This window comes from Mastigoproctus giganteus, chromosome 8 (genome assembly GCF_048544385.1).
Source record: "Mastigoproctus giganteus isolate SK-2022 chromosome 8, ASM4854438v1, whole genome shotgun sequence".
NCBI classification, from domain to species: Eukaryota; Metazoa; Arthropoda; class Arachnida; order Uropygi; family Thelyphonidae; genus Mastigoproctus; species Mastigoproctus giganteus.
Window position 1 is genome coordinate 14132343 of NC_143582.1, and position 26221 is coordinate 14158563.

At 37.0% G+C, this 26221-nt stretch overlaps 1 protein-coding gene across 6 annotated transcripts in view; it reads left to right on the top strand.

Moving 5' to 3' along the window:
- The window catches only part of LOC150081274 (uncharacterized), a 207994-nt gene that overhangs the window by 31295 nt on the left and 150478 nt on the right, over positions 1-26221 (top strand). For 3 of the 6 annotated variants that reach the window (XM_090379583.1, XM_090379584.1, XM_090379582.1), the window contains exon 2: positions 751-892. The exons of the other annotated variants lie outside the window; for them this stretch is intronic. The gene's annotated coding sequence lies outside the window, so the exon portion shown is untranslated. The remainder of the gene's footprint in view (positions 1-750; positions 893-26221) is intronic. 6 annotated transcript variants of the gene reach the window in all.

Genomic DNA, 26221 nt, shown 5'->3' on the forward strand with positions numbered 1-26221 from the left:
ACGTGGCTATGAAGGCGCCCAGCTATGTACTAATGCAACTGCGCTAAACAGTGTCATTAATGTAAATTGTTGAGAAAAACTGAGATCTTAGATTTTTCTGGATTATATTTATTCTCTCGAACCTCTGGCTCTAAACAAATACATTGTTATTCTTCAAACCTTCTAATCATAAGGGAGGTTGAGGTTCAAGTCAGGTAATCGATTTTATGAAATTTCTGGCTTTGGGGGTTTGGGTGCTCATATAGTGGTTATTATTGTTATTTATATTTTATGCTGTTATATATTGGCAGAGTATTTCAAATAATAGTGCCAACAAAAATTAAAAGTTTTGGTATAAATATTCATAGGTTTTCCTGCTCTGTGATCTCCCCATTAGCCATTTGCAAAAATAGATTAATTCTATGCAATCCCTATTTAAAAAAAAAGAATTAGAAAAGAAAAGCAGTAGACCATCAAGTTTCCTTTGTGTGTGGGCTAGTGATGCAAATGATAATTGTGATATGAATTTTTAAAGTGATAATGTGAACTTCTTGTTCTTTCCTTTCCCTTCTGATTTTTAGCATGAAGACAGGGATATACTATCATTTTTTACTCTGATCAAGCATGTTTGATGATTTTATGCATTACAAACCTCCAAGAATTTATTAGTTAAAAGATGGTCATGGTATATTAATGTATATCCTCTATATAATTCCATCAATTTGGGATTGCCTGCTTTCTTTTAATAATAATATTGTTACTTTCTTGCAGGGTGAATACCCTGCGGTCAAGTATGCTCATCTGTAATGTACTGTATATTTGTGGAGATACTTGAACTACATGTCTCATATAGGAGCTCTTCAGAGTAGGATATTCCCTGGATGAATTGCATTTGCATGTTTTATTATTATTGGTGAGTTTTTGTAAACTTGTTTAGTGTAAACTATGTTTTGAGGTTTTTAAAGCTCTTTCAGGCTTCTTTTATCTCCCTGGTAAATTTTTTAGGATGTGATAATTTTTGCTTTTTATGATTGTCATGCTGTCAATGGCTGATACACAAACTCAGTCATCCTTTTGTTTTGTTTTTTGTCCAAAAATCTGAATTTTACAAAGCTTGTATTTGCTTTTTCGTCTTTATTTACAAGAGAGAATTTCATTTAGATTTAAAAAATTTTTTTTTTTTTTTTTTTTTTGCCAATTCCATGAAATTGAATGATTAAAGATTGTATCCTGTCATTATAATCACTGTCAGAATTGGATGACAATGCATGTACTTATTCTCTTAACTTCCTACATTTGGCATTAATTTTTTTTTCCCAGTATGTATTTTCAGCTTTGATTGCAACGCTTTTTCATTTGTCTAGCATGTCTTTCAAACAGCTTCTCTGCCAGCATTTTCACAGTATCTAGAATTGGTACACTGTTTTCTGATGTAATTTGTCCTTTGATTTCCCCTCAGACAAGCTGAGTGGGATTCAAATAAGCATGATATGATGGTGATTTATGTTTTGACCAATTCCATTAGTTGATTTCTGTGATTATTGAAATATGTTGTTTACCTGCAACCATATCTTTTCAGAGATGCTTCACTTATTTTTTATTTCGTTAGATACAGCAATAATTAGCATTATCCGTTATACTTTCACAATTAGGTGAAAGCTTTGGTATAAGTTTTTCTTCTGTCTACTTCAAAAAATTTTTCAGAGTTCATAACATTGTTAGTCCTCAATGTTTTTTACCTTTTATTTAAAAATTAATAATGCATTGTTTTACAACCCCATACATTCTTCAGTGTGAATAATAATTAATGAAAAACCAATTCTGATTAGCAACAATATGCTACTTTAGCATTAGTAAAGGCATATGATGGAAGAAAGCAAGCAAATATAGCATCAGCCAAAAAAAAAAAAAAAAACCTTCACCCATCCATTCACTCTAAATGTTTGTCTAGTTCTGCTTTGATTATTTAAGTTGCTAACCTCCACTACAACAGATGGAAGTTTGTTCCAACTATCAACCACCTGCTGGCTAAAGGCAAATTTTTGCACATCTGTTCTACAATTGTCTTTCCTTAATTTGGAAGAATCCCATTAGTGTCGAGCTTGCCCAATCCATTCAAGGCCTTATACACCACAATTAGATCACCTCGCAGGTGCTTAGTCTCTAGAAGCTACAATTTTCAGAGCCTAAGCCTTTCTTGGTAACACCAACCCTTTGTTCCACTCTCCAATCTGGTTGCCCTTCTCTGTACTTGTTCCAGCAGCTCTACATCATTTCCTAAAATGAGGCCTCTAGAACTGTATACAGTACTCAAGGTGTGACCTTACCATTGCCTTATATAAGGGGACAATCATTCCCTTATCCTTGCTAGCAACATTCCGGTACATCATTGATGAGACACCATGAGCTACTCTTGCAGCCTTTTTGAACTGCTGAGAACTTCATATCTGCCTGCACAATAACCCCAATGTCCTTTTCATTCTCCACTACCTTGAGTGTAGTACCACTCGGTATGTTACTCTGGGGTTACTGCTACTCATATGCAGTACTTCACATTTGTCAATGTTAAACTTCAGTTGCCACCTCTCAGCCCATCTGCTCAACTTTTCTACATCCTGTTGCAGTAATGTACTGTAATTACTGTCATTAACAACCCTGCCAACCTTTGTATCATCTGCAAACTTAGAAATTAAGCCTGATATACAATCATCAATATCATTGATAAATACCGAAAACAACAATGTGCCCAACAAGGAACTTTTTTTTTTTTTTTTTTATGAAAACCCCAAACACGAAAAGTATCAAAACCTATAGTACTCAGTACCGTGCATGGGTTGAAGGAGAAGTATTGGGGGGGGGGGATGCCGGAAACTTTGCTCTAGAGACTAAACATGGGTTTTGCCACTTCAAGCCTCCAATAAGCAAAGTGGTGGTATTTCACCGGTTGATGAAAGTCATCTACCACCTGTGGGGGATTCTACTAATAACATTAGTCCATGAAGAGCAGTGTCCATTGATAACCACTCTCTTTCTTCTCCTGCTCAACTATCCTTTTATCTATTGTATCAACTTGCCCTTAATGCCTACACTGCTCCAGTTTGTACAGTAATCTTCCATGCGCTGCAGTATCAAAAGCTTTTCTAAAATCCAAGGATATGATATCAAAATTATTTTTTGCATCCAGTTCCTTTGTGACCACATTATAGTATCCAATCAGATTTGCCAGAGAAGACTTCCCCTTAACAAATTCATGCTGTGTCTGAACTATAACTGCAGTCTTGTCTAGATGATCCTGCATCACTTTCTTAACCAGTGACTCCATTATTTTCCCTGGAACAGAAGTTAGACTTAACAGGTCTATAATTACCCATGTCAACTGGGGACACATTTGCACATCTCCAGTCCATGGGGACCTCCCATGAGTCCAAGGAAGCTTTCATAATTATGGCTAAGGTTCGCTTACTTCCTTTGCTGCCTCCTTTAATATAACTGGATAGATCCTATCCATCCCAGGTGCCCTCCTTATGTTTAACTTCAACAATTTCTCCTCCACTTTTCCCTCAGTTATTACAAAATTACTTAGATCCCTGTTAGTTTGATAAACATCTTGCCCTCTCTGCCTCCTTGGAATAGCTCCTCATGTGTGAATGTAGATTCAAAATACTCATTTAGTTTGGCAGCTATCTGAGAATGATAATCTATAATCATCCCATTGATATCAAGTGGACCAATCGGATTCATCCCTTTCCTTTTAGAATTTATATAAATAAAGAAGTCTTTGCGTCCTTTGCCAAAGATTTTTCGTAATCTGCCTTTTCCTGCCTTTGTGACTTGATTACAAAGCTTGGCTTCTGTGTTGCCTGATAATTTATATGCATCCTATGCATTTCTCTTCTCTGCCACGAGCCTCATTAATTCATCTGACATCTATTTAGGCCTAAACCTAGAACAGTATTTCTTAGTTGCTACGAAAAGCCTAGTACCCTCCAAGATTAAGTCTCTGAAGGCTTTCTATTTAGAATTCACTATTGGTAACATCATCAGTTGATCCCACTGTATAGAATTTACATCGTGAAGGTGCAAGCAGAGGATTTGGCTGTCACTAGGGCTTACAATACCGGTCAAAATCTTAATACCGGTATTTCGGTATTTATATTTATGAAATTCATTAATTTATGAAACTGTGATACCGGTATTAATGCTGGTATTCCAAAAAAAAAAATTGCAATAAATTTTGATGACAATAAAGTAAGGAAAAAAACAAGTACAGGCATACCTCGATTAACGAATAGGATGCGTTCCACGAAATTACTTCGTTAAGCGAAACTTCGTTTTCAGAGGTAAAAATACTATGGCCAGAATAGGGATACGTTCCTACGTAAAGAAAATGAAAAGCTTTTTTTCGAACAAAAAAAAGTTTTATTAAATAAACAGTCAACTTACATACAAAGTGAAATCACATTTTAAAATATGAGGTTAAAGTTGATTGTTTATGCTTTTTTTCTCTTTCATTTAACAATTGCCTATACGGAGTTATTGCATTTAACACTGATCGCTTAACTATAACACTTCTTCCTAAGTCAGGATCATTTTCACTAAAAAAATTTAAAACGTTTTCAAGATCATTTAAGCACTTTTTTAAATCTTTGGTTGTTAATACTTTTTCGGCAGGTACTTCTTTAACTTCGCCTTCATTATCTTTGTCTTCGTTGCTAACAAGGCTTTCTAAATTTTCCACTGAAAAACCATCATCTTCTGCATTCAATAAATTTCTAACATCCTCTTCATCGACATTTTCGAAACCTATTTGATTGAGCCATCTGGATAACTTCATTTCTAATTCTTGGATGTTATTTTCTTCTTCTAGTACAACTTCTGGCCATATTTTGAGCCAAACTCCATTTAAGCATTTCTTAGTGACTTCTTTCCAAGAACTATCAATGCTTTCTATTGCGTTTTTAATGGTGTAGTTTTTCCAAAACGTTTTAACTGTCATTTCCTCTTTATCCTCTAGTTCAGTTAAATTGCTTAAAGTTCGACGCAGATAATAAGCTTTAAATGATGCTATTACTCCCTGATCCAATGGTTGAATCAGGGAAGTTGTGTTTGCTGGTTGAAACACAACTTTGACAGGAATGCATGTGTCCAACGTGTTAAGATCAGTAGGATGTCCCGGAGCATTGTCTAACAACAAAAGAGCTTTTTCTTCAAAGTTGTTTTTTTGACAATATTTGTTTATATTTCAGGTGATTAAACAAAAATGGAATATTTTTTTATGTTAAATGGGGCTTGAAATTGCGGACTTCGTTATATCGAGGCTTCGTTATCAGAGGTAACGTTAACCGAGGTATGCCTGTAATTACTGGAATTCACATTTCAAATCCAACTTTTATTACAATAATAAATATTCTAGCAAAAATTATTAAACATACAGTTATTCTAAAAACAAAAAAATAAGCATCCACACTACTGCCCGAATGAAGTGAGCTCTTAAACTCAATAGTGTCATAATTTAAACTGGATCTAATTTTGATACATATTTAATTATCTGCAGAAAGCGTCCTTTTGGATTCTGTGCTGGTTGGTGCTTTGAACTAAGATAGTCGTGGAGGAGTTGCAGTTTAACCCCCTCCTTATACCCTCATCTTTAAGAAATCTTATTTCCTTTTTGACTTTTTATCCCATATTAACAAAAGGGACTGGCTGTTAAGCTTGGTGAAGAAACCAGATCTAAGTTGGGGGGGGGGGGAGTTATTTATTTATTAGTTTTTATTTCCCTGTACCTTATTATCGCCGTCAGTGGCCATTGTTATGATTTTCGTACAGCAATTCCCCTCAAGTACTAAGCTACATGACTACGCTAATAAATGAGAATTTCCAGGAGCTGAGGGATTCCCCCTACACACGAGTATATATTTTATATATAGTTTTATTTATATATATATATATATAGCACAAATATAAAACAAAAGTTGTTTATCATAAAATATCTACTTACAGTACATAACTGGTGTTCATTTATATCTAATCTATTTGTTTTTCTCATTTAATCTGTTAATACATTTCCATAAAATTTCTCTCAGTTAACAATCTTTTAAATCAAACTTTTTGATGAACATCGTGGCGAGATCCAATATTCCTTACATTTCGAGGGTACGTCTCTAAAATGGTGTTCGCAGGCTGGTCGCTAGTTAGTACACTGGACTGAACCTATTGGTAACTCTTTAGGAGTCCTACGGATCAGCTAGTGTATTCTACTCTGCCAGATAGTGACTGGAGGGAGTCCGAGTAGTGTGTATGCAGGGAGCATTGTCGAGGCCACATTATGTCAAGGATCTGGGTATATTCTTACCATGTGTACGCCATATCCAAAAATTTCATTACTTCGTACAGCATGTCCCACCCACTTTTTCTTACTATTGAATACACTGTGAATTGTCAAACTAATAGCGCAAGCTTATCTGCAGAAAGATCTAAACCTTCCAAACACTTCCTAATTCATTTCACAAATATACGTGGTCTCAATTCCAATCTCAATGACGTCCATTTCCACTTGCAGTCTGCTAAACCCCATGTACTTTTTCTGACAGAATCTCAGTTATCGGTTGATTCAACTACTGCTCATCTCAGATGTCCAAATTATTCGCTGTATGATTCCTTTCGCCTCAAAGGTGGTACTTGTGCATATGTCCATTCTGATATTCCCTGTCAGAGACTTGGCAATTTGGAATCTCCTCTTTTGATCTTCTCTGGCTTAAAATCTCTCTACCTCACTGTGTCAAATTCATCTGTTGTCTCTACCGTTCTCCCAACTCCACTAATCACTTGTTGCTCTTTTCACACTTTGAATATTACACCTGTTTTAACTCCATCCTGAGTGATTATTGCTTTCCATGTTTATTATTCAAAAATATGTACAGCAGGCCCCCGTTATAGTGCGGTTCGCTTTACGCTGATTCGCTATAACGCTGTTCTTACATTATAACCCATATCTGACTAACGCTGTCAAAACTCACTGTAACGCTATTTTACTAGCATACAGATTGAATTTTTGGCAAATCCGTCTTCAGTCCAGTCTGTTTTGAGCCTTTTTTTTTTTTTTTTTGGCAAAAGGAGAAAATAGCCACCATGAAATTAACTACAGTAATTATTTTTATAATTTCTACTCTATGTACAAAGGGTACTAGGAAAGTTTTACAATACAGCTTTGCTTATTTAATTTTTTCAAAGTAATTTCCTCTACATTCAATACACCTCTCCATCCACCGAAACCAATCTTTAAACCAGTTCTGCCAAGTTTCACTAGGCAGTAAAGCACACTCATTGTCCCAAGCCCGTAGAAGGTCCTCATCACTGGAAAACCGCCTCCCTTTTAGCTTCATTTTCACATACGGGAACAGTGCAAAGTCGCAGGGAGCAAGGTCTGGCCTGTACGGAGGGTGCTCGAGAAGTTTCAGTCCTGTTGTGGTCAAATATTCGGTGCAGGCTTTGGCGCGTTGAGCTGCAGCATTATCGTGATGGAGGTACCAGGTGTCCATTCTTGACTTTGGCCGCAGGTTCTTCATAGATCCAATGACTTTAGGCAGGCATTGTTCAGTATACCACTTAGCTGTGACTGTCTTCTGCTTGTCCAAAACGACACGTTCCACAATTCCACTCGATTTGAAAAATACAGCTATCATTTTCTTCTTTACAGATCGGGATTTTCTGACAATTACGGGTGTGTCGTCATCATCAAAGACCCAAACTTTGTTTTGAGCCTTGGTCGGCAGATCGTAATAGTACAGCCAAGTCTCGTCACCTGTCACGATGTTGTTCACATACCGAGATTGTCCCTTATCAAACTTTTTTAACATCTCCCGGCACCAAGTCACACGTCGTGTCATCTGCTCTTCAGTCAGTTGATGCGGCACCCAGAGAGAACAAAGTTTCTTCACGTGCAAATGATCTTGCAGAATCGAACAAATTGCTGGTGCATTTAGGCCCAAAGTATCCTCTATCTGTTGGTAGGTCACTCGCCTGTTTTCGTCAAGCATTTTCCTCACAGCAGTAACGTTTTCCTCCGTAACTGACGTTCGTGGCCTTCCCGGCCTCTCAGAATCCTCCAGAGTGAAATTTCCGCTTTGGAATTCTCTATACCACCTGAATATCGTTGTACGATGTGGACAATCATCATCTAGTGCAAGAGTCATTTCTTCTAAGCACTGGCCTATGGTTAAACCACGCACGAAATTATACCGCAAAACTGTCCTTATCTCATTTCGTGACCACGATGCCATCGCAAGCACTTTACACTCTCACTACTAATGAATAACTGAGCCCATCGACTTGGCGCGGCGGCTGCTATGCACGTATGAACATGTCTCAACATGCAGCAACAAGCAGCTTCCTGTGATTCATTGTTGCGTCATATTGCAAAACGTTCCTAGTACCCTTTGTACAAAATTGAAACTTTCAATATGCTCTTATTTTCTTGGGGTGGATAGTTTCAAGGGAGAAATTCTTTTTTAGTACTCAAGTTGAAAAAATTGACCATCCAGTGTCATATGTTGTTACGAAGTCTGCATTTTCTGTTATGACCTGTAATAGAAAGATACTAAAAATAGATTTACTCCCTATCTCTTCTTTTGTTTTACTGTGGGAACTATAACTTGCGAAATGTTTTTCACACAATCAATCCCATGAGTGCTAAATGCGGTGCTGTTTCTTGTACAGTATTCTCTTGTCTTCTGAACTCCTCTGACCTTGTGGTTACCCGAAGTACATAAAATTTGTTTGTTTTACTGTTTTGGAAATTCCATAAACATTCTCCATGAGTCACACCATAATTGATTTACAGTACTTTTCCTGCAATAAACAACCATTTGATTTTACTGCACGGTAAAATCGAACTTTTCAGATAAATAAAACATTTGTCACCATCTTCAGCTCACTTGCCAGAAGAATTCTAGATATCATTCAGTGCATACAGTGTTAGACATACAGACAGTTTACTGTACTAGAACATCGTATCACAATCAGTGCAACGCAGTTACATTTGCAGAGAGTTATGGCGGATAAGAATGAAAAAGCAACAATGTCTGGACACGGTGCAAAGATTGGAAAGGTAAGAAAAACATTGAGTTTGAAAATTAAATTAGACGTTTTGAAGAGAATTGATTCCGGTCAAAGATAAGTGGATGTGTGCAATAATTTAGGACTGGCAGTTTCAACTGTAAGAACAATCATAAAAAATAAAGAATCAATTTTAGCCGCTGCAAAAACAGCTGTTCCCCTGCAGGCAACTAAATTGACCAGGTCTAGGCTGGCTATTATGATTGAAATGGAGAAACTTCTACATAATTTTATTGAAGACAACATTCAACGTAGAATTCCTTTAAGTTCAATTATTATTAAAGAAAGAGTGAAGAGCCTATATGAAGATTTAAAGGAAGCTCACCCCGAAAAAAATGTGGAACCATTTAACGCTAGTAAGGGCTGGTTTGATAGATTTAGAAAGTGCTATAACCTGCACAACGTAGCAATACAGGGAGAAGCTGCAAGTGCAGATCAACAAGGAGCCGAAACTTTCAAAAAAGAATTTGTTAAAATTATTGAAGAGGGATGTTATACTGCTCAACAAGTTTTTAACATAGATGAAACAGGTCTTTTTTGGAAACGAATGCCTAAAAGAAGTTTCATATCGAAAGAAGAAAAAAACATGCCAGGCTTCAAAGCGGCGAAGGATCGGTTAACTTTGTTGTTGGGTGGTAACGCTGCGGGGGATTTTAAATTAAAACCCCTTTTAGTTTACCATCCAAGGGCTCTTAAAGGTTTAGCTAAATCAAACCTACCTGTAATCTGGAAGGCTAATAAAAAAGCTTGGGTAACCAGGCCGCTTTTCATTGATTGGTATGCTGAGTTCTTCTGTCCTGCAGTGGAAAAATATTGCAAAAAATAACATTGGTTATAAAGCTATTCTAATCATGGACAATGCGCCAGGACACCCAAGCAAAGAGAGCTTAGAAGACTTGAACAATCACATAAAAGTTTTTTACATGCCTCCAAACACTACGTCTCTGATCCAACCAATGGACCAAGGGGTAATTGCAACATTTAAAGCGTACTACATAAGGAACACCTTTTCCCAAGCTATTAAAGCCATCAACACTGAAAATGTACCAAGCTTATAGGAGTTTTGTAAATACTATAACATTAAAACCGCCATCTACAACATTTCAAGTGCCTGGGATGAAGTGACTCAGAAAACCATGAATGGAGTGTGGAGGAAAGTTTGGAAAAATTGCATAAAGCATTCCCAGGAACCTGATGATTCCGTTGAAAATGTTAAAACACAAATTGTTGAGCTCGGAAAAGAAGCAGGATTACATGAAATTAACGAAGACATCGTACAAGAGATGATCGACAACGACAGGGATGGCCTCTCTAATGAAGAACTAATGGAAATTATAAAAGAACAAGAGCTTGCTATTGAGGGAGATGATGATCAAGATACTATAGATGAAGAACCGATGAAGTTGCTGACTGCAAAAGGACTTAGTGAAGCTTTTGAACACTTCGAAAAAATGTGTGATTATTTCCGGGAGAACGACCCTGACATAGAACGAAGTGCCAAGGTAATAAGAAATTTGAAGAAAGAAATGAATCCCTACATGATGTTGTACAATGAAAGGAAGAGGGCCAAAGCACAACCCAAAATTGACAAATTTTTCAGTCCAAAGATACGAAAACTCGAGAGCACAGGGCCATCGAATTAATAAATTCATGATTTTCGTTAGTTAATTACCTCATAATTATATGTGTATATAATGTAGAATATTTTATATGTACAAAATTTTGAATATTAAATATTTTTAATCGACATTGGTGCATATTTTCACTACCATTTATTATTGATTAGAAAATATCCTATGGAATAGACCACAACTCACAAATACATATGTTACCTTATGGGAATATGGCGCTCGCTTAGCGCGGATGCACTTAGCGCTCTGTTTTCCCAGAACGAACTATCAGCGTTAAGCGGGGGTCACCTGTAGTTTAAAACTGGTAGACCTATTGATAATTGTTAGATGAAGTGAGTTTTTTATTATTATTATTTTTTTTTTATAAATAAGCTGAACTAGAAACAAATGCAATTCTAAGCTTTGTATCATTGGTAGCAGTCAGTTTCCCATTCTGTTATGAGTTAAAAGTAGAACAAATGTAGTGGGCTCTGGGGAAAATGATAAAGAAACCATATCAAATAAAAATGTCTATATCCAGGAAGGTATAAAAATAACAGATTTTTATCTTCAACAACAATTAATGTGGGCTCATTAATTGTTACCTGTCCATTCCTTATTTTCAAATTACACCTCACAGGTGCAGCACTGACACTGCAGGGTTAAACATGCTTGTATGTGTACGTTTCTTCTTATGTGTACAAATTTTTTAAAAAAATTAAAATTTATATACATATTATTATTCCATTTTCAAAATTTATTTCAAATTTCTTGTTCTTCACAATGTAATTCTGAATTATGCATGTTGCTTCTCACAGAGTAGTGCCATCTTGAGAGAATATCAGGCTTTGCATTCTTTTCTTTACCATATGAAAACAATATTAAATCATTCAAAAACAGTTAAGGTAAGGTTAGATATTTATTGAATACTGGGAGAGTAAAAACATGAAACTAGAAACAAACATGTAATTAGAAACCCTGGTGGGTCACCTGACAGGTTCTCTCTGGAAACCATAAAAAATCACTTCAGATGATTGCAGTTCAAGTTTGTAATATTTTGGAAGGTAGAAAAAATTTGACACATTCATTGGCAGTTAATGTAGGATTGCTATTTTCAAGGGTCACTTGTCAGACAATCCTTGAAAAATTGACCATTAATAACCCTTCATAAATACTACATTTCGTTAACACTGGCTGGTGGTTAATGTATAGTGGTAATGTATTGTAGTATTTATTGTATATAATTGATGTGTAAACATCTTTGGCAGCACCTACTAAATTTCGGATGGTAGTAAAAACAATCTGTCACGATTTTGCGACGCAGCAATGATATTTTCGTTTCATAACAAAGAAAAACGGAGTTGGGAGAAGAAATTGTGCAAAGGATCATGGGAGGTGATCTTCGATGTGCCCAGAACTGGCATATACCAGCTGGTGGCAGAAAAATGTTTATGATTCTGGGCATACCACTTAGGTGGCTTTGGGCTAACCAGTGTTTTTTTTTAGCATTAGCATTAGTAGAGGCATATGATGTAAGAAAGCAAGCTAATACAGCATCAGCCAAAAAAAAAAAAAAAAACGCTTTTCCATTTCACCGATTCATTCATTACAGATGTTTCCAAATATCATTGATAAATATAAAAACAACACCAGTCCCAGCAAAAACCCTGGGGAACACCACTGATAACATTGGTCCATGAAAAGCAATGCCCATTGATAACCACTGTCTTCTCTCAGTCAACCATCCCTTTATCCACAGCAGTAACTTGCCCCTACTTAGAGCTGATTCAATTTGTTCAGCAGTCTTTTAATGTGCAACAGTATCAAAAGCTTGCCTGAAATGCAAGTACATGATATCAAAATTATTTTTTGCATTCAGTTCCTTTGTTAATACATCCATAGTATCCAATCAGATTGGTCAGGCAAGATTGCCCCTTAACAAACGTATGCTGTGACTGCAGTATAACTGCATTTCTGCCTCAAAGGTCCTGCATTACTTCTTTAACCAGTGATTCCATTATTTTCCTTATAAGAAGTCAATTATAATTATTTGTAATTATTCATGTAACCTTTTAATCTCTCTTTGTGAAATGAGGATATATTTACACATCTCTAATCCATAGGGACCTCTTCTGAATCTCAAAATGTTCTCATAATTATGGCTAAAGGTTTGCTTACTTAATATAATGTTCTGTTAATATAACTAGATAGATTCCACCCTACCCAGGTGCTTTTTTTTACTTTATGCTTCAACAGTTTCTCTTTCACTCTCTTGGTTATCACAAAATCATTTAGCTTCCTGTTAGAATTTGATACATTTCTGACACCCCATTCTTTAAAAAATTCTTCATGTGTGATTATAAAATACTTATTCAATTTGTAATCAACAATTAAACCATTGACATCAAGTGGCCCAATGTAATTTAACTATTTCCAAATAGTGTTTATATAAGTAAAGAAACCCTGTCTGCTTCTGCATTCTTTGAAAAAGATTTTCCTTAATCTACCTTAGCTTTTCTAACTTCCTTTGTGATATAACTGCAGACTAGTTTACATTTAGCTGAAGTCTTCTGTATCACCTGATAATTTATATGCAAGCCATGTATTTTTCTTTCCTGCCACAAGTCACCTCAGTTCAAATGACATCCATTTGTTTCCAAATCCCAAACAGCATCTCTTAGTTTATATAAAAAGCCTAGTAACCTCTATGATTACTACTTGAATGTTGGGTAAAGACTTTATCTTCTACGATTACTACCCTAGATGCTGGGTAATGATTTTAGTAATCTAGCATTAGCATTAGTAGAGGCATTTGATGCAAGAAAGCAAGCTTATGCAGCATCAGCCAAAAAAAATAAAGTAAAATAAATAAATAAAAAATAACCACTTCCACTTCACCCCTCTGTTCATTCAAAATACCTGTCCAGCTGAGCCTTAAACTTATTTAGGCTATCAACTTCCACGACAAGGGATGGAAGTCTGTTCCACCTACCAACCACCCACTGGCTAAAGGCAAATTTCTGCACATCTATCCTACATCTGTCTTTCCTCAATTTGAATTTATGCCCTCTCCGGTGATTATTCTGAGCAAGAGGAAGAATCCCATCAGCATTGAGCATGCTCAACCCATTCAAGGCTTTGTACACCTCTATCAGATCACCTCGCTGGTGCCTAGTCTCCAGACACTGTAATTTGCAAAACTTAAGCCTTTCTTCGTAAGAGCACCCCTTTGTTCCATTCACTGGTCTTGTTGCCCTTCTCTGTACTCGTTCCAGCAGCTCTACATCCTTCTTGAAATGAGGCCTCCAGACCTGTATACAGTACTCTAGGTGCAGTCTGACCATTGCCTTATACAAGGGAATAATCACCTCCTTATCCCTGCTAGAAAAATTCCTATATATATATAATTACTACCGTAGATGCTGGCAAATTGTCCTACACTGGACAATTTGCCAGCATCTAAATCCAATCCTAATCCAAAGCTTGAGGTTAGTAAGAAGTTCTTCTGGGACAGAGATTCTATCTCAGCGCTTGAGGTTAGTGAGGAATTCTGCCGAGACAGAGATCCTACCCTCGAGTGTCCAGAGTTTGTGGTGATGAATCGCAATGGGAGGAATCCTATACTAGGATATGTGAGAAACCCAATGTTAACAAGTTATCCATTGATTTGCCCCATAGTAGTAGATGTAGCTGAAGAGAAAGCTTAGGTTACTTGAATATTCTGAGAGGAATGTATCACTAGGACATGCCAAAGAGTGAGACATATGGTTATTCATCTGAGACTGAAGATATCTTTAGAAAACTGTGAAAAGTGTTAAAGTTTCTGCATAAGTCAGGAAGAGATGTTCTTCATCGTTCAGAAAGATCCTTAGCTTAGTCTAAAAGATGCCCTAGGGATAACAATAGTCTTTTTTGCCTCCACATGAGTAGCAGAGGTCATCAGTGATCCCAAGTTTCTGCATTTAGATACCACTGGCTGTTAATGAGGAAAATACATGAGTCCCAGTGAGAGACAGAGCTCCTTCTTTACGTTTTTGCAATGATCGGTGCTGGGATTTATTTTCTTATAATAGCTCTTTTCTCTGTTGCCATCCCACCTCTCCTGCCACATTTTTGTGCAATATAGAATGAATAGTTTTCTTTTCCCTTCTACTGTCACTGCAATGCCTAATTTAATGTATTGCAAGGTTAATTGCAATTCATGTGACCTGGGCAAGGCTACTTTTGTTTGTGTAAGCAATAAGTAAGGCCTTTGTACACACACCACCTAAAGATAAAAAAGCAGGGGACCAGTAATGACTTGACTTGGCCTGGGGGAGGGGCAGGTGTAGATATGGTCCTATAGGGTTTTGTTATTGATAGGAAGATGATTCACTTTCCAGTGAATCATCCTCCTATCAATAACCATTTTGGGACCGTATGCAATGCAACGGTACGGCATACTGGCACCTTTATTAAAAGTGACGTGTGAAATTTGGATTCAGTACACTTCGAAATTTGTAATATTCCGGAATTTTTTTTCACGTGTTTACCTACTATTCAAATAAGTTTAAAATTATTTAACTAAATTTGCATTTTTCACTATCTGTTGTTAAGATATTTTTCATATAACTTTAACTATTTTTAGAATTCTAAATTACTCAGTTGGACCTCTGTTTAACGAACATCTTTTATAGCAAATTTTTTTGAATTCCTCTTGGAAGTTACATTCAAAATAGTTTCTGCTGAGCGAAGAAAATGTTCACATAACAGACGGCTTAGAAGAGACTTAATTGGGTACGCACTGTTCGCACTTCTAGCCTTCAGGCAACTTGGAAATTACTGCTGCTGCTAAGCAAGAATTGAGAGACCTAGAGGGATTACCATTCTTCTACAATTCAGTGGTACCTGGTAAAACCTATCTGACCACCTGTCCCACATATGGGCGCCTCCATGGGCAGGAGCAGTAGTGCGTAGCACAATCTTCTTGATTAGACCAGGGTTCGAGCCTGTGACCATCAAGTACGGAGGATGCGGAAAGGTCAGGGAATGACCACTGCATATCCCCGGAGCAATATGGCCTTAGTTGCTAATGCTCCTAAAAACCAAATAACAACAACAAAAGAAAGTCCCGCCTAGGGAGAAGTTGTGCTGGTCAACAGTGAGCAGATCAAGGGGTATTCCCAATGGGCTCTGGTCCACCTTCTACTGGAGTGGCGTCCAACCTTTTCCCATACAGACGCCATATTCAAAGTTAGATTTCTTTTGGGTACTGCACTGAGTGATTGGAGAAAAATTAGTGCGTTACATTTTCCCTATCTCGTTACATGTAAAAGGAAGTTTCAGTTTTTATGTTATCCTTTTTTATTTTCAGGCTATATATAAAAATGCTAATTTCCAACACTTATGTGTGACAAACTGTCACTAATTTATTTTTTAGATTTTATTAAAATTATAAAAAATATGATTTTCTTTTGTTTTTCAAAAACATACCTTACATTTTGCCTTTAATTGCTCACTTTAGAAAATTTACAACCTGAAAGTATCACTGCTTAAGATGAATATAAGGTGAATAAATAAAAATAATGATACACCTAAGATTGAAAATATTCGAAAATTTTATTAAGTGCAATACATGATTACATTTACTAAACAAAACATAATTAATGAGAGAATTTTTTTGATAATTAGCGAAATTTAAAATTCTGTTTTAATTCACTTTCCGCTCGGGCTGTAGGTTGAACACCGCTGTGAATCAACTGTAAGTGCCCCATTCAAGAATTAGGAGGGAGTGATTTTCTTTTACCTCGACAAATAATCATCTGCTGTTTTTTTTTTTTTTTTTGGACAGTTTCAAAAAAAGAAAAAATTCAAAATTTGCTAGTGACAATATTGATGACGAGAGAAGGTAAATGAGGACAACGAAGGTATTAAACCTTCTAAACATGAAATGTTAGCATTTGGTGAGAAGGAAGTTAGAAAATTGTCAATTAGGCTTCAGTTAAATGAAAGAGATATATATACAATTTGTGCATTTCAGGAATACCTAATTGAGAAGACGGTTTCGGAAGAATTGAAACATTTAATGAATGCTCTGAACATGATATCAATTTCATCGAGTGAATGTGAACAAAGATTTTCACAAATGAATCTGATTGTCAGCTCAACCAGAGCTTTGTTGATGACAAAAACAATTTCTTCACTACAATTTCTTAAAATTGTAATCTCACCTGGTGAAACTTTGATCCAGCAAATATGTCAATTTGTGGCTGCTTCGTAAGCGTAATTCAGCAACAGACACAACAGTAAGAAAAGAAGTCAGCATAGTATGTTGGATGAGAACTCAATAAAAATTTGGAATATTCTATAAAAACTTTATTATGAAATTATTTTTACTAATTATTTTTTTATACATTTTACTTATTTTTTATATACTTGAATAATAAATTTATGCTTAATAAACTGTGTGTTAATATACTTAATTTGTTCTTATTCCAAAAACATTACTACTGAAGTAACAATATCAGGAAATAATTTTTTAGAGTACAGGAATACCTCGCATAGTGCAGTTAATTCGTGCCAAAAAAATGCCACATTATGGAAAACCGCGCTGATCGAGGTATTACTAGTATGTAATGCGTTCCGACAATTTGATTATATGGGTTGAGTTGCAAAAATATATAGGTGTTTGTTTACTATAAAATGATTCACACGAAGTTCTTGCATAAAAAGAAACTAAAATGATAAAAATGAAAAATACTAGTAAGTACAGTACAAATGATTTTTATTGCAGTATGTACATACCAAAAGAATATAAGTGAAGTGTGTACAGTAATACCCCGAAGTTACGCGATAGGTGGGTCCGACGAAAATCGCGTAAGTCGAATTCGCGTAAGTCGGGGTACAACTTTGCATATAATTGGGACCAAGGACTAACAAAAACACTAGTTTAGAAGAAAAATATTAATAAAATTGCAGTTCTTTATACATATTAATACAAAATATTAATTAAAAAAAAAACAAATGACTTACGTTAAAAAGTTATTTCGATGTCGATGGCTTCATAAAATCTAACAAATTCGTCTGACGACACAGCGCGTTCTTTTTTTCACGCAGAATTTCTTCGTAGCAAGCTAATAATTTTTTTATTCCTTGCTTTGTAGCTATAACGCGTTCTTCGTTGGAGTCTGTTTTCTAAAATTTTTAAGCCCTTTACAATTGAGCCCTTTTCAATTTTCAACCTGTCAAGTTTGCAATTGTCATGTGCTTTTCGCCGTTGCCTCATTTAGGCCTGTAGCACGTGCAATATCACATGGTCTTTCATTTCGCTCAAAGCGTTTCACAATTTCATATTTTTTCTCTATCGACAGAGGCGGACTGGCCATAAGCCTTACCGGGGAAACCTCGGTGGGCCAGTGTGATTTTGGCCATAAACCATAGTATGAGGCCACTATAAATTTTCCCGGGTAAGAATTTTTGAACCAGTCCGCCTCTGTTTATCGATAATTGCTTTTCTTTTTCTCTCTGAATCTGCAGTGTCTTCACCAGGACGCTTCCTTTTCATTTTTAGGGAATAAAGCACAATTACAAAACGAGGAGGCACGCTTGATACGCATAAACAAAGCTGCGCGCATGTAGCAACTGAATAAACAACACAATAAAGGCAGAGATACACTATTAACACCTCACATTTCTAGGGGTTACTACCATAAAACAATAAAAATCCAGTTGCGTTTCTGCTAGTGGAATCTGTTATAAACTGGTAGTAAACTCGATCTAATTGCATTTGCGATTATACCGATAGCTGGAATTGTGTTGGTTTTTATGTTATTATGGTGAAAGTGTGTTTCCCCTTCACTGATATAAAAAACATAAAAGCAGCAAAGTTGAATTTTGTTCATCTTTCGCTCTCATTCTCCGCCGTCGCACCGTATATCGTTAACATATGAAAAACGACCTTGAAGATAGTGGGCGGCAGCGTTGCCAAACGAAAAAAATCAGGAACCGCGTAACTCCGAGTTCGCGTAAGTCGGGGTATTACTGTACTGTATTTTTATTTTGAAAAATAACTGATCAGCTTAGTTTGCACAGTTTTTTTTTTTTTTTTTTCCTTCTTTTTATCTGCATACATTTCTTTGTAACATCGAATGTCATTTTGCAACGCCTGCTTTACTTTAAAACTCGTTCGACGTTTGGATCTAGAAGAACACTCGGTGCCATTACATTTCTTCTTTCCACTCATATTTGCGTATAAAGGTGTAACCTTTTTAAAAAGTAATCTTTAATAAAAATACACAGCGAAAAATATTTGTACAGCTTATGCACAATCAACGACCTCACCGCTCGGAATCTAGAATGTTTACTAATGTATGAATGCTAGCAGAGTCCGTATATAATGGGAGTTTGACAACAGTCAGAATGGCCTTGAATCCATAACGCATTGGCCTACATGCTGGCATTATAATACATACATATCAAATGTATTAGTGCGTAACGCAGTTATTTATTTATTATTATTTTTTTTTCCAGTTTGTAAACTGCGCTATAGCAAAACCCGCACTGTTCAAAACCGCGCTATGTGAGGTATTCCTGTACTGTACATTTCATGTCCTTTTAATTTTCAATTTTTTCCGATAGCAAAGAATGAGTACCGGCACCTATTTTTTTTTTTTTTTTTTTTTTACAAAAAAAAAGCACCTGGGCTAACAATTGCCAACCATGTCAGAAACCTTTTGGTAACCGGAGAAATGTATACCTTGCAAAATTTAAAGTAAAGCATTTAAAGCAAAGGATCATGGGAGGTAATCTTGGATGTGCTCAGAGCTGGCATAAACCAGCTCTGAGCACATCCAAGATCAATACTTCAGTACATGCACTTCAGCCTTATCAGTTGAAGTGCATGTAATGTATGCGTTAAGTACCCGTCTGTATATTAGGCACCTCCGTAGCCAGGTGGGAAGGAGCAGCAGTGCATAACACACGCTTCTTGATTAGACCAGGGTTCGAGCCCGTCACCACCAAATACGGAGGATGCGGAAAGGTCAGGGAATGACTACCGCATATCCCGGAGCAATATGGCCTTAGTTGCTAATGCTCCTAAAAACCAAATAACAAATAACAAACCCGTCTGTATTACTGAAGCGGTTGTATATTTCCATCATGGGGAGAATCACGAACATTTTTCTGCAATCAGCTGGGCCGGTCAAGAATATTTGAATTGGTTCATGATTGGGAGAAAACAGATTCCAATTACATGCACGAGTGTAGAATCTTTTCCTTGTCATTGGTCATTCTCATTAAGTCGCAGAACTCGTTTGTCATTAAGTTTTGTATTTTTTTTGCAATTGCTCTGAGTCGGTCGAGCATGGTGAGCTTTAGATTGTCATTCATCTCGCTGTTTGGATGATTGTAAAAGTTTTTTCGAAAGGGGTCTTCTTCTTGCTGGCTATGCAGGTCATTACCGCATGCTTTCTCAGTGTCAGCATTGTTGTTATTGTCTTGACACATCATCTTACATATTTCAATAATTTTGCGAATGTCCAAGTCCGATTCATACAACTTACAATCTAGTATGAGCTCTTCATTGTCATCGTAGATCTTGACATATTTCATCTCTGACAGTATCTCTGTTTCCTTATTGCTTAAATGGAAAGTGCATCTCGCACTTCTACTCGTTGAGTTCTGAGCCAAGTCATAGTTTCGATAGCATATTATGTGTGAATACCGTCATTTCTCGCAGATCTCATAGTGCTGAATAGGTAATTTGCTACAATGCATGACAGAGTATCATGATCCAGCATGATAGTATGATAGTAACAATATAAATACTTGCATTGTTGCAATCATATTATTAAGTCTATAATCAAATGGGTAATTAGGCTATTGGCCTAACCTCTACCAAATGTTGATTTGGTAGAGTAAGCAGTGGGTGTGTGTATCCTATTTATCACTAATATTGATTCGGTAGAGTAAGCAGCAGGCATGAGCAAAAATTACATCGTTCATGATTTCGTTTCTAGATGTTTGAAATTTAGTAGGTGTCGTCAAAGTTGTTTACACAAAATATCTTTCGTGTGTACAGGGTACACATGCGTTTTTTTTTTTTTTTAATGTTTAAGTTAAAAAAAATTTTGCCAAAAAAAAGCATTCAATATTTTAATCAAATATTTAATGTTTTTTTTAAAATATTATTAAAAAAATTACTGCTGATAATGAAAAAATTAAAACACAAAAAATAAAATATAAATGTGAAATTAAGTCTCTTCCATTTCAGAAATGTTAAGAGTGCAAAATTTTAAAACTTAACGTTTGTGCATATATTAATGTTTTTGTCCAAAACAACTGTGCTGTGTGACTATGAAGCACAAAGTTAAGGAAACAGTTGCTTGGCACCTGTCGGTTGTTTTGTGCCTTTTTCTAAAAAAACAACTATGAACTTATCCCAAACGTGGTTGTGGATCTGTGTAGTCCTAGCCCTTATATTTATCATGGTACAGGAACTCCCCAACTTACGGAGATTTGACTTTACGTAAGTTTTTGCTGGCCGGTGCAAACTGAAAAAAAAATATGGAAACGTATTTTGTACCTGTAGGGATAAATGGGGGAATTGTGAAAATACTGTAATGCGAACCCAATAACATTGTTGTTTTTTTTTTTTTTTTTTATTATTTTTTTTTTTATTTGTTCTGAGTCCTCGGAAGTTGAAATTTTTGCTATAAAACTAAGCTGTTTATCTCTCTAAAAGGTCATATTTATAATGGCAATTGCACTACACTTTCATCGTTACCATATGTTACCGTTATGAGAATCAATTTTGAATGCCTTTGTAATATTTTTCTAAAGCATGTTTCTGAAGGTCAACCAAAAATCAATAAAAACAATTTACACTTTCTGGTTTATTGGGCTCTTCTGTTAGTGCAATCTATTATAAATGTGTAGTAAACTTAGCATTACCATTAGTAGAGGCATATGATGCAAGAAAGCAAGCTTATGCAGCATCAGCCAAAAATAAATAAATAATAAATAACCACTTCACCCCTCTGTTCGTTCGAAATACCTGTCCAGCTGAGCCTTAAACTTATTTAGGCTATCAACTTCCACGACAAGGGATGGAAGCCTGTTCCACCAACCAACCACCCGCTGGCTAAAGGAAAATTTCCTCACGTCTATGAGGAAGGAGAGATCTACATCTGTCCTTCCTCAGTTTGAATTTATGCCCTCTCAGGTGATTATTCTGAGCAAGAGGAAGAATCCCATCAGCATTGAGCATGCTCAAACCATTCAAGGCTTTATACACCTCTATCAGATCACCTCGCTGGTGCCTAGTCTCCAGACACTGTAATTTGCAAAACTTAAGCCTTTCTTCGTAAGAGCACTCCTTTGTTCCATTCACTAATCTTGTTGCCCTTCTCTGTACTCGTTCCAGAATCTCTACATCCTTCTTGAAATGAGGCCTCAAGAGCTGTATACAGTATTCTAGGTGTGGCCTGACCATTGCCTTATACAAGGGAATAATCACCTCCTTATCCCTGCTAGAAAAATTCCTATATATCAACGACAATACACCATGAGCTACTCTTGCAGCTCGTCTGCACTGCTCAGGGAACTTCGTATCTGCCTGAACAACCACCCCCAGGTCCCTTTCATTCTCTACTACTGTCAGTGTAGTACCACAGAGTTGATATGTTGCTCTGGGGATGCTGTTTCCCATATGTAGTACTTTTACATTTGTCAATGGTAAACTTCATTTGCCACCTCTCAGCCCATCTGCTCAACCTTTCCAGATCCTGTTGCAGTAGCATAGTGTCAGTAGTGGCCTTGACAACTCTGCCAACCTTCGTATCATCTGCAAACTTGGACATTAAGCCTGATATACCATCATCAATATCATTTATAAATACAGAAAACAATAAAGGACCCAACACTGAACCCTGAGGGACTCCACTAATAACATTAGTCCACGATGAGCAGTGTCCATTGATTACCGCTGTCTTCTCCCCCTCAACCACCCCTTTATCCATAGCAGCAATTTGCCTCCAATGCCACACTGCTCCAATTTGTGCAGCAGTCTTCCATGTGCAACAGTATCAAAAGCCTTTCTAAGATCCAAGTATATAATATCAAAGTTATTCCCTGCATCCAGTTCTTTTGTGACTGCATCACAGAATCCAATCAAATTGGTCAGGCAAGGCTTACCCTTAACAAAACCATGCTGTGTCCTAGCTATAACTGAAGTCTTGTCTAGATGATCCTGCAGTGCTTCTTTAACCAGTGCCTCCATTAATTTTCCGGGAACAGAAGTTAAACTCACAGGTCTATAATTACTTGTGTCAGCCTTTGATACCCCTTTGTGAATTGGGGTCACATTTGCACATCTCCAGTCCATGGGTACCTCCCCTGAGTCCAAGGAAGCTCTCATAATTATGGCTAAGGGTTTGCTTACTTCCTTTGCTGCCTCCTTTAATATAATTGGATAGATCCCATCCACCCCAGGTGGCTTTCTTGTGTTTATCTTCAACAATTTCTCCTCCACTTTGCTCTCAGTTATTACAAGATTCTCTAGCTTACTGCTAGAGTTGAATACACCTCTGGCATTCCCCTCGCTGAATAACTCCTCATGTGTGAATGTCGATGCAAAATATTCATTTAGTTTGTTAGCCACCTGAGCAGGGTCATCAACAGTTGACCCATCGATCTCAAGTGGACCAATCTGATTCATCCCCTTCCTTCTAGAGTTTACATGAGTAAAGAACTCTTTGCTCTTTTTCTTCACATCCCTTGCCAAGGATCTCTCGTAATCTGCCTTCGCTGCCTATCCTCCTTTGTAACTTGGTTACAGATCAACTTGTATCTATCATAGGCTTCTGTGTCACGTGTTAATTTGTATGTATCCCATGCATTTTTCTTCTCTGCCATATGTCTCATTAGTTCATCTGACATCCACTTAGGCCTAAACCTTGAACAACATTTCTTAGTTGGTGTGTAAAGCCTAGTAGATTCCAGATAAGTTCTTTGAATGATTCCCATTTTGAATTTGCTGTTGATAACATCATCAGTTGGTCCCACTGTATAGAATTTAAATACTGTCTCATTCCATCGTAGTCGCCTTTACGAACGCCATAACCCTTCCCTTTACCCCTGATGGTAGTTACCTCTTTGGGTCAATCCCACTTCAGCACACTGTGAGCACTGCCACCTAGTGGTTCCTTTATCTGCAGATTCTTAATGCATGAAGAATCATTACTGATAATCACATCAAGAGTATTATTCCCTCTAGTTGCCTCCAGAACATGCTGATATAGAAAACAGTCATCCAATAAATGCACAAAAGCCTTGCTAGTGTGTGAGTGGCCAGCCCCCAAATTCCAGTCAATATCTGGGAAATTAAAATCCCCCATTATAAGACTCTGATTTACTGGCCCACTCTATTTCCCTGTACAGTTCCTTATTATACTCATCAGAGTCATTAGGCCTATAGCACACTCCTACTCTCAATTTTGATCTCCCAATGCTTATGTCACACCAAACTGACTCGACACTGCTCTGTCCAGCAATGTTGACTGGCTTCACTTCCTTGGATTTTGTATTTCTTAACTAATAGCATAACCCCTCCTCCCTTCCTATCCTGTCTATCCTTTCTGGAGACATTGTACTCCCCCAAATTTCAGTTCTGCATTCCTTATATCTGTGTGACACCACGTCTCTGAAATCCCCACAATATCTGCCTTTGATGTTTTGAGCAATACCTCAAATTCATCAAATTTATTTACTAAACTCCTAGCATTGGTGTACATGCAAGTATACATGTACCTGTTCTTTTTCTTAGCTACCCTAACACAACCCATGTGTTTACTTGTACCCCAATGATTCCCAGCAGTCTCTGAAATATCCTGCATCTTATTTTCCAGGCTGCAGCTCATTCCAATAGAAGCAGCGCAAGAATCACTTTCACCTCTGCCAGTGGCTACTGTTAATCTATTAGTCCTTGTATCCCCCCAATCTAGCAGTTTTCCGACCCACCTAACACTGCCTCGATAGCATCAGCAAACATTCTTGACATCTTGCACCCTTTCTATTTAAGTGTATCCCATCCCTGTAGAAGCAGTCTCTCCTGTTAACAAGTACAGACCAGGCTGAAAAAAATTCTACCCCTTGCGTCTTGCACAATCTTTCCAGGGCCGAATTGATCGACAGGGCTCTCATCATATACTCCCTCCTATCGTGTCTGGGCAGAATTGCAGACACTTTCAAATTCAACCCTAATTCACGGCTTTTTTTTCAACAGTGACCTGTACTTCTTAAGTAATTCCTCCGGTCTCCTACTCTTAATATCATTAGTGCCAACGTGTACAACTATATCACCTTTTGTGTCCTTAAAAGATGATATCCGCTCATCTTATAACTTGATCCTATTGCATTTGCAATAATCCCGATAACTGGAATCCTGTGTGTTTTTACGTTATCGTATTATGGTGAATTGAGTTCCCCTAAACTGAAATATTCAATCATATAAAAAACAAATAAATTTACAGAATATTCTCCTAATTCCTATTTACTTATTACAACGGTGAAGGAAAGGGATTAATGGAAAATGCACGTGCTGGCAGTGCTAGGAAATGAAAAAAAATTGATTTAGAAATGAAGATGAAAATGATTAAAAAGTAAGAAGGTATAAAGTTTGTCATCTATTGCATGGAATTTGATCTCGCTGCTTCAACAGTGAAGACTATTTTAAAGGATAGTGTGCGTGTAAAAGAACATGTTAAAGGACCAATGCATTTAAGATCAACAGTGATCACAAAACAATATTCAGGTGCTATATTGGAGATGGAAAAGCTATTAATAATATGGATGGAAAATCAGATTTAGAAGCAATTAGCATTAGTAGAGGCATTTGATGCAAGAAAGCAAGCTTATGCAGCATCAGCCAAAAAAAAAAAAAAAAAAAAAAAAAACCCACTTCCACTTCACCCCTCGGTTCGTTCAAAATACCTGTCCAGCTGAGCCTTAAACTTATTTAGGCTATCAACCTCCACCACAAGGGATGGAAGTCTGTTCCACCAACCAACCACCCGCTGGCTAAAGGCAAATTTCCGCACGTCTATCCTACATCTGTCTTTCTTCAATTTGAATTTATGCCCTCTCAGGTGATTTTTCTGAGCTAGAGGAAGAATCCCATCAGCATTGAGCATGCTTAAACCATTCAAGGCTTTATACACCTCTATCAGATCACCTCGCTGGTGCCTAGTCTCCAGACACTGTAATTTGCAAAACTTAAGCCTTTCTTCGTAAGAGCACCCCTTTGTTCCATTCACTAATCTTGTTGCCCTTCTCTGTACTCGTTCCAGCATTGGAACGTTCCAACTCGTTCCAAGCAAGTGCCCCTAGTCTTGTGGCCATTCAAGCAAAAGCAAGAAGTATTTTTGAAGATATTAAGGATAAGTATGGCAAACCCCAAGCCAAGTTCGTGGCAAGCAACGGGTGGTTTAATACGTTCGAGCATCATGCTGGTTTCCAAAACATTAAAGTATGCGGTGAAG